Raw genomic sequence first — 10,732 nt, 5'->3', positions numbered from 1 at the left:
GAATCACAAAGAGTTGTGAACCCACGGCTAGCTGTATCCCTGAACCATTGAGGGTCACACAAGCACTGATTTACTTGTTCCCGTTGAGATAATAAATTCAATGAGTTGAATTTATAAGAAATAAGTTTGATATGATCAATCGATAAGCTTATAAATAAAGTTTATAAAAGCTTATAGAAATTTTGAGAGCATGACTGCTAAAGACAGTCAAAAGAAGTAAACATGTTTTATTTAGATTTTGGTGATCTCACAAATATATGTATTAAAAGAAAATCAAGATTGGACAAGGTTGGCATGCATATTTAGAATCTTTCATTAATTTAATTAATTAGATTAATTAAGTTAAGAAATGATTAGAAATAATAATGAGGAATTTTGATTCCTAATTTACGTAACTTTCATCCACAAGGATTTTATTGAAATTCATTGACTTAATTAATATGATTAATTAAGAAAATGACAATTAGTTAATAAATTAATAATATATATGTTGGAGATCACCGAAGCAAAAAGAAGGTGAATAAGGAAAAAGGATTTGATTTGGCATGCAATATTTTAGAATATTTAATTGACTTAATTAAGTTGATTAATTAAGTAAATTGAATATTAGAAATAATAAAGAGAATTTGATTCTCTATTAACTGTAGAGCATCCGAAAGTTTATAACATAGAAAAGAAAAAAAAAAACTTTCGGCTCTTCCAATTGCAAGAAAAGTTTTGCTCTCAAAAGGTTTTTGAACCATCTTGTTTTCTTGATCTCAAATACAAAATCTTCTACACTTTCTAGTGCAAGTTAGAAGAGGAACAATTATTTCAGTCGTGGACCTGATTCGGAGATCGAAGAAAGTTCGTACGGATTTACAACAAGAGCTACATCCGCTAATACCGGAGTAGTTGGTGCAAAGTGAATTAATTCACTAAAGGTATAACTTTTCTAAACATCCTATGTATGTTTTGTTAAAACCATACGAGTGTCCAAAAATTATTTTGTTTTTCAAAATAAAATAAAAATTTAAATTTCCGCTGCGTTTTGGGCACGTAGAAAACCGAGATCCAACAGTGGTATCAGAGCCAGGTTCTCTTTATCGTATGGTTTAAATCATGTTGAATAATATTTCTAACCAAACAAGAAAATTTTTCAGAAAATTGATGCACCATAAAAATTATTTTTATCAGATTTTCCAAAAAAAAAAATTTATTTTCGGATCTGCCCGGAACTGTTTCGGGCAGACCGAGCGCGCAGCGTGCCTGCGACTGCCCGAAACGTTCGGGCAGTGCGCGGGCTGCACGGGCGGCTGCCCCGGAGTGTCTCGGGCACCGTGCTGAGTAATGGGCTTGAATTGTTTGGGCCTAGGGTGTGATTTTCTTTGATTTTTCAAAAACTTTGGACAAAATTGATATTTTATGAAAATTTGTTCAATTTATTTTTGAAAAAAAAATAATTTTTGGAAAATTAATAACTTTCTTGTAAAATAAATAATTAGAATATGATTTTAATTATTTATGGTAAAAATGAGTTTTACAAGAAATCAATTATTATTGAATTAATTGGAAATTAAATAAAAGAGTTTATTTAATTTACTAAATTCTTTAATAATTGTGGTGGTTAGTGATAATATTATTAGATGCATTATTTAATCAATTAATTAAATTTTTTTAATTAATTGATGTTAATATTTGATATTAAATGCATGAAGGATGACCGAGAGCCTTGACCAATGTGTTAGGTGTATGTTATGATATTTTACTGTTTTATTCATTTTGTTAATATTTGATATTATTAAAGTGGGCCTGGTTTATGGCTCGTTCCCATCCCATGAGATGTATCCCTTATGTGCCATGGCCATTTAAATTTAATTATTAGAAATAGTGGGAGATCAAGACTGGAAGATGGTGGGCCCGGAACACAAGATGAAGACATGTAAAATATTGAAAACTCTTGTAATAGTTGCATTTGCATCCCTGCATTACCTAGGTTTTGGACCTGGATCCATGTCTGGCTCACATGGATCTATTAGTGTTGCTATCGATCATCCTTATTTATTGTTGAATGTCATATTATGATATATACGATATATAGTAGTATGCATGTATGTATATTATTAAATAATATAGTTGCATGAATCCGGCAAACATACAAACATGGCACGCGTTTTTATAAAATAAAATGATGAGACAATTTTGAAATTAAAATCCCTCATTTTGAATATGATTCAAAATTTATATCAAACCGAAAAAGGTAAAATTAAAAGAGTTTAATTTTTCTTGCCTTCCATCAACCGTGGTTGCATGTTGATCGCTACCCGCGGACAGTGTCTGACTCATATTATTGGGGAGGCCTGTACGTCGGAAAGCTGTGACTTCCACCGGACATATGATGTGAATTGAGTGGAACTCCCATGACTTCGGCTCATATTATTGGGGGAACTCATGGCGACCGTCTGCTACAATTCAATATTGATGGGTTGGTTTGACACGTGAAAATAAACGGCGTCATATTATTGGGTCCTTATTAAACGTGAGGCAAAACACGCAGAGGTTGCATAGGGATGCAATTGGATTCTACCTTTTAGAAATTATAATTGGCTGATATTATTCGGGATTATAATTAGCTAATTGGACTCTACGTGCCTACTAAGGAAATACGATTTCCCTTTTTCATCAGAGGGTGGTGGAAATGTCAAAATAGTGGGAGGGTAATTTATAAAATAAAAATCCATATTTTATATCTTAAAATTATTTTAAAATAATCAGTAACAATTATCTGTTTTTCTTTTCAGTATATTTGCAATGACGTCACGCAATCCACTTTCAATCATTCTCGATCAAAACAAGTTGACTGGCCCTAACTATAATGATTGGTTTCGAAATTTAAAAATTGTTCTGAGCTCAGAAAAGATTCTGTATGTGCTTGATAAGAAGCCACCGAAGGAGGCAGTTTCGGACATCAGTGAGACTGAATTAGCTAAGCTTGAGAAGTGGTGGGACCATGATCTCCAAGCTAAGAGCTATATGTTGGCTTCTATGTCGAATGAACTTCAGAGGAGGTTCGAGGAGGCTGTGAATGCTGCTGACATTCATCTTCATCTGAAAGAGTTGTATGGAGTACAGACTCAATCAGAGAGACATGCTACTGTGAAAGAACTCATGACTACACGTCTGCGAGATGGGACTTCGGTCCATGAGCATGGTGTTAGGATGATTGGGCTCATCGAGAAATTGGTAGGACTCGACGTGGTTATTCTTGCTGAGCTCTCGACTGATATTATCTTGCTGTCACTGCCCCCCTCGTTCGATGGATTTGTGATTAATTTTAACATGAACAAGCTTGAAGCCACCCTTGAAGAGTTGGTCAATATGCTTACCACTTATGAGGCCACAATCAAGAAAGAAAAGCATGTTCTTCTAGTGGGCTCATCGTCCGGTATGAAAAAAAGAGCCCAAAATAAAGGCAAGAAGCGTTCTGCCCCACCAAAGAAGAATAAGCCCAACAAAAAGCCATACACGAAACCCACTTCGGGGCCCTCAAAGCCCGACAAGTCAGAGCATGTTTGTTTCCACTGCAACAAGCATGGACATTGGAGGCGTAACTGCACGGAGTATCTTGCCCAGAAGCGTTCTGGCCATGGTATGTTTTACATAGAAGTAAATGTCTCAATTAATTCCTCTTCTTGGGTATTGGATACCGGATGTGGTTATCATCTATGCAATGATTTGCAGGTGATGGCAAGAAGCAGGAGACTTAGAGATGGCGAGACATTTCTAAGATTAGGGAATGGAGCAAGGGTTGCTGCAACTGCTATTGGATATGTTACTTTGATTTTGAACAATAATTTTAAGTTACTTTTGAGAGACGTTTTATATGTTCCTGAATTGGTTAAAAACATTATTTCTATTTCTATTCTTGACAGAGATGATTATTCTTGTGTTTTTGCTAAAGGTGTTTGCAATATTTACAAGAATGAATGTTTGATAGGAACCGACGAATTAATGAACGATCTCTATAACTTAAAATTGAAAGATATTCCGTTGAACAATATCCAAGCACAAAAGAAAACAACAACAAACAAAAAAAAGTTAGATGATCCAAACCTCGCACAGATATGGCACGCTAGACTAGGTCACATTTCCCAAAGAAGGATGCACAATCTAGTGGGAGAAGGCATGTTTGACTTGTCAGATATAAATTCTCTACTTACTTGTGAGTCATGTCTAAAAGGAAAAATGACCAAGGCTCCCTTTAAGGGAAACGTGGAACGTGTGCATGGTCTACTGGATTTGATCCACACAGACGTTTGTGGCCCGCTAAGCGTTAGCACAAAATATGGGCAATCCTACTTCGTTACCTTTACTGATGACTATTCGAGGTATGTGTATGTTTATTTGATGAAACACAAATCTGAAGCATTTGAAAAGTTCAAAGAATTCAGATCTGAAGTAGAAAATCAGCTAGAAAGAAGTATTAAGGCACTTCGATCTGATCGAGGTGGAGAATACTTAAGTGCTGAATTTTTGGGTTATCTAAAAGAGAATGAGATTCTCTCACAGTGTACTCCACCAGCAACACCACAATTGAATGGTGTTTCAGAACGTCGTAATCGAACGTTGATGGACATGGTTCGATCTATGATGGGATTCACTAAATTGCCTATATCGTTTTGGGGATTTGCGCTTGAAACTGCGGCAATGGTGTTGAATAATGTCCATACCAGAGCAGTGGATAAAACACCATATGAGATATGGATGGGGAAACCTCCCAAGTATTCTTACTTGAGAATATGGGGATGTCCTGCTTATGTGAAGCAGACAGTGGGAGACAAATTGGATAGTCGATCCAATTTGTGCTACTTTGTAGGATATCCAAAGAATTCTGTTGGATATTATTTATATCATCCTAGTGAAGCAAAAGTGTTTGTTTCAAGAAATGCCACTTTTTTGGAAAAAGAATTTCTATTTGATGGAAAAGGCAAGATGATAAAACTTGAAGAAATTCAAGATACTCCTTCAACTATAGAAGTTGAACCCATTTCCCAACAACCAGTAGTTGAATTACAAGCTCCTAGAAGGTGTGATAGGGTTATTAGACCACCTGCAAGATATACGCTTCTTCATGAACAAGACCAGGATGAGTCTTGTGGTGGATGTGATCCAATGAACTTTAAGCAAGCAATATCTGATACTGATTCAACCAAATGGCTTGAAGCCATGCAGTCAGAAATGGACTCAATGTATTCAAACCAAGTGTGGACATTAGTGGATCCACCTGAGGGAATCGTTCCCATAGGATGCAAATGGATCTACAAAAGAAAGCTTGGGGTGGATGGGAAGGTAGTGACCTTCAAAGCAAGACTGGTTGCAAAAGGTTATACTCAAAGGCAAGGAATTGACTATGAGGAAACTTTTTCACCAGTTGATGTTTAAGTCCATTAGAATACTACTAGCCATAGCAGCATGGTACGACTATGAAATATGGCAAATGGATGTAAAGACTACATTCCTCAATGGAGACATCAAAGAAGATATTTATATGTCTCAACCTGAGGGATACAAATCAGTGGGAAGTGAGCATAAGGTATGCAAACTTCAGATATCAATATATGGTCTCAAGCAGGCGTCGAGGAGTTGGAACCTCAGATTTGATATCACTATCAAGGAATTTGGTTTTGCTAAGAATACTGAGGAACCATGCGTGTACAAGAAAGTTAGTGGGAGTGCAGTGATATTCCTAGTACTTTATGTTGATGATATTCTACTCATTGGGAATGATGTAGGATTACTGCAATCAACTAAAGTATGGTTGGCAAGTAAATTCTCCATGAAAGACATGGGTGAAGCGTCCTATGTATTGGGAATACAAATCTATAGAGATAGATCGAAGAAGATGCTGGAACTCACCCAAGTCACTTATATCGATACCATTTTGAAGTGATTCTCTATGGAAGAGTCCAAGAGAGGATACTTACCAATGTGTCATGGTGTTACTCTATCTAAAGCCATGTGTCCCAAAACTGATGAAGAGATAGAGATGATGACACGTATTCCATATGCGTCAGCCATTGGTAGTATCATGTATGGTATGATATCGACACGTCCTGATATTGCTTACGCTCTGAGTGTTACAAGCAGATATCAGGCGAACCCTGGTACAATGCATTGGAAGGCCGTGAAAGATATTCTTAAGTACTTGAGAAAAACTAAGAAATTGTTCATGGTCTACGGAGGTGGAGAATTGAAATTGGAAGGCTACACTGATTCTAGCTTCCAATGTGACGTAGATGATTCGAAATCGACCTCTGGTTTTGTATTCATGCTTAATGGTGCGGCTGTCTCTTGGAAGAGTTCCAAGCAAGACACCATTGCGGATTCCACCACTGAAGCTGAATACGTTGCTGCATCAGCTGCAGCCAAAGAGGCAGTTTGGATGAGGAATTTTGTCCAAGAGTTGGGCGTCATTCCTAATGGAGTTGATCCAGTCCCGGTGTACTGCGACAACACTGGTGCCGTTGCGCAAGCAAAGGAACCAAGGTCTCATCAAATATCCAAACATATAGTGAGGAAGTTCCACATCATCCGGGAGATTGTGGGAAGATGAGATATATATGTTGAAAGAGTCGTCTCTGCAGATAATGTTGCTGATCCACTTACGAAGCCCTTGCCAGGACCATTGTTTGAGAAGCATCGCGAAGCAATGGGATTAAAGTTTATGGGTAGTTGGCTCTAGGGCAAGTGGGAGATTGTTAGAGTAGATGCCCTGCAAGCCAACTGTTGGCTAGGGATTTTATTGACTCAGTTGTAAAGAACAATCTTTATTTTAATATAATTCATTATTTCATGGTTTGTTATTTCTTTATCTGTATACCCATGTTATCAAACATAGATAAAGACCTTGATTATACTTTAATACAAATGAATCGTAATTCGATGTTGAAACTCGTTTGTAAACACTGTATAATCTAAATTCGTTCCTAGTCGATTCAGCCGCCTAAAACATGGATAAAGGTCGCTTGAGTTTGAGACTAGCATCTGTGATGTTGTGTACTGCGTTTCTTGGTAAGGGCATAGAGATGTCCAAACATGCAGATGGATAGTCATATGATGATTATACCGAACAACTCTCCCTCGGACTTTCCAAGTGGTTATCATTCATCGAGATGATAAGTCTGTGGTTATGATTGTACACCATTAGTCCTTACGACCCGGGACAACACTGAGGCTCTATATGCTAGGGCTGTGCTTTGACTCGTTTACCGGCTCCAGGAGAGTCATCAGGTGGCGAGGTTGGGTACAATTGCGACACATATAGCAGCCAGTGCATTGTAGTCGGGGATTCACCGCTCACCTACGGGTGTGGATATCCTGTGTGATCTGATGAAATAATAGTGCATGGAATCTCTGGCCAGAGTATAAGATGTACGTTGGAGAAAGAGTTCTTCAATAGTACACGCGATGCCACTGTTATGGTTATCACATAGTTATCGAATTAATATGCAACCCTCGATGAACCAATGGTTGCAGATTCGATCTAGATAAATGAGATGAAGGGACCGTACTGTATGTTAATCATAACCGACTGGTTTTTGCAGGCACTATCAGTGATACCTAGGGAATCATCTGGCGATGCTACTAGACGCTCTTACCACGATTCGATGGGTTTAATCAGAAAATGGTTTCTGACATTCTCATGATCAAATGTTGTACATGAAATGGGGCGAATTAGGGTAAGCCCGAATAAAGGAAAATGTCCTGAATCACAAAGAGTTGTGAACCCACGGCTAGCTGTATCCCTGAACCATTGAGGGTCACACAAGCACTGATTTACTTGTTCCCTTTGAGATAATAAATTCAATGAGTTGAATTTATAAGAAATAAGTTTGATATGATCAATCGATAAGCTTATAAATAAAGTTTATAAAAGCTTATAGAAATTTTGAGAGCATGACTGCTAAAGACAGTCAAAAGAAGTAAACATGTTTTATTTAGATTTTGGTGATCTCACAAATATATGTATTAAAAAAAAATAAAAAACACACAACATTCACATTAAAAACCAATATGCTAACACCTTACTATGTGCAACTGCAGTGAATCTTCAGAGCGAATAAAAGAGACACCGGAAGAATTCTCCTGCCCACATTCGGTCATAGTCTCAGTATCTGGAGGTCAGTTGGGGATAAGATCTTGTACATATACTAGAACAGGAGGTGGCGAAGGTTGTCTAATAATTTCTGTTTGTGGTGCGATTTCAATAGGTTCAAAAGAGATAAGTGAATCAAATTCTTGATTCTTTATTGGTTTACTGTTGTTTTGTGGCTGAACTACAGATTCCAAAACAATTCTTTCTTGTTCTGAACTTCCACCATCATTTCCTGTCATATTTCCATCTTTGATAGAAAGTTGAGTGCTATTGTCCCTTCAAGGATCACAAATATGTCAAATCACCATATGTCCATCAACAAATCATAAACATGCAACTTAACTCGAAGCAATAAAATCAAGTGGCAAAACAATTCTTAAATTTGTGATTCAGATACATTAGTTAACCTGGGAACCTCAATAGGAGTAAAGTATTCATTTCTTGGATATTGAACCTGCAAAAAAAATGAAATTATATATATATATATATATATATTGCTTTCGTGATTGATATTCATCAACGAATTGTCAGGGCCACCTTATGAATAGAAGGAGATTTCCGTTGTCCATGAAGCCCGTTGGGGCCCAAAATAGAATGTCTAACAAGAGTTTCCTCCTTTGGGCGGGGAATACTGATTGATCTGCCAAAAAAAGCAGGAAAATATTATTTCGTATGCATTGATGTAAGTTTAGGTTAATTTTAAGGGGAAAAAACAGAATGTCTAAAGAGAGCTTCTAGTATCATAATATACAACTGTATGCATGTGTATGCCATAAACATTCACAAATCAGATGATCCTTGCATGCATCCAATTGATCCAAACCAGCATGTACAATGTTGTAGATTGTAATGTTAGACTAATCTTTATTGCCTGCATGAATCTGTCAGAAATTACCATATTTAAATCCTTAATTATTCATCAACTACATTGAATATTGTAATTTAATATGTCGAATATAATACCTACTTTTTAAAAAATGAGAAATTTTAAATATAAGGCCAAGTCTCAAGAGTATCGATAAAACAGAAATTTCCCATTTTGCAATACCTTTCAAAGAAAGTGAGACCAACATTAACATTTATAACAGTCTTATGATACAAAAAGTGTCAACATTTTATACAGAGTAAAAGCAAAAACAAGTTTCACAAATTACTTCAGTTTCCAATGAGTGATTTTCAAAAATAACTGAAATTAAAGAATTCCATATTTAAGATCATATTCTAAAATGGGAAATTTAGTTTATAGGTGAGGGAATGGCAAGGATTTCCAGCCACAATAAAATGTAAGTATGCATGCAATTGTTTCTGCTGCTAAAAAAGATCGACAGAGTTAACTTAAACGGCTTACATTTTACTGAGATGCTCTTCTATCGGTTTTGCAAGCAAATGAACCTTCGATCCTTGATATCCAAGTTCGACAGTAGCAGGCTTTAGGCTCTGTCAAGTACAAAATAATTAGGTAAACAAGTAGCTAACGGGAAACAATAAAATCTGACTGTTATGAATCCAGATCCAATAGGCCGAATTATCTCTGAATCACTAGGCCCCATGCTGATGTGAATGAAAGGCCCCGGCCCAAGATTGTAAACGTGTATTGTAGGAGGGGAAAAGGGGGAACACATGAGGGAGGATATAAGAAATGAGAGGGCTTAGGTATAGGGAATCTTTCTGTTATTATTCTTGTTGAGTGAGTTAGTAGCATTCTGCTAGGCAGAGGGATAACAGAGATTTAATACTCTGGGAGTTTTCTTTATCAACTCAATACAATTCTACATTTCTGGTTTTATACTTGCATAATTCGCTAGATGATACCATTGGTCCGACCTGCCGGATTCGAAGAAGCGACGGAAGACGATGGCCAGCACACGTTCTGAAGCTAAGATGGAGCTCATGGAGAAGGCGGTGATGGGTTTACAGGATAACATGACACAGGTGCATGGCAGATTGGAGAAGATAGATAAGGCCGTTGTAGGGTTACTGGACTTGAAGGGGATGATTGAGCAGTAGATCAAGGGACAACGTGGAGCAGCTGTAATCAACCAAGGAAATGAGAAACCACCAGAAGCATGGGTGGCAATCAGAAGAAGGCAGAAAGTGCAGCGGCGACAGGCCGAGGGGGCCGAGAAGAAGTGTCGGAGGAGGTGCGGAAATGAGAAAGATCGAACTGCCTTGTTTTGAAGGTGAGGATCCGCTGGGCTGGTTGGGGTGGATAGAACAGTATTTTGAAGTCCATAACACCCCTTTCGATTGTAGGCTCAAATCGAATGTAGGCTCAAACTGGCTTAAATTTGTATGCATGGGTGAGGCTTCCCAACATGAGTTGGGAACGATTTGCGGAGGAGTTAATTAATGTTAAAATCGAAATTTATTTGGTTCGGTTTCGTATTATATATGTCAAAATCGAACCGACCAAAAAAACCGAAATTTCATTAAATTAATAATTTTATTTTTATTATATATTTTTTGAAATGATATCAGTGAATGATGAATTATTTTGAATAATATTTAGTTCATTGTTGTTTATGTAATTCATTTAGATTTTATATTTAAATGTTTTACTAAGAAATAATGTAAAAAGATAACATATTATATTTTACA

General features: G+C 36.9%; 1 pseudogene; it reads right to left on the bottom strand.

The window, feature by feature from the left end:
* The window catches only part of LOC140976471 (AMSH-like ubiquitin thioesterase 1), a 13,723-nt pseudogene extending 3,335 nt beyond the window's left edge, over positions 1 to 10,388 (bottom strand).
* Positions 10,389 to 10,732: the final 344 nt, after the last annotated feature.

The sequence above is a fragment of the Primulina huaijiensis genome, chromosome 5 (assembly GCF_012295235.1).
Source record: "Primulina huaijiensis isolate GDHJ02 chromosome 5, ASM1229523v2, whole genome shotgun sequence".
NCBI lineage: Eukaryota > Viridiplantae > Streptophyta > Magnoliopsida > Lamiales > Gesneriaceae > Primulina > Primulina huaijiensis.
Note: the sequence above shows the minus strand (reverse complement) of the source record. Positions and strands in the feature narration are given on the sequence as shown.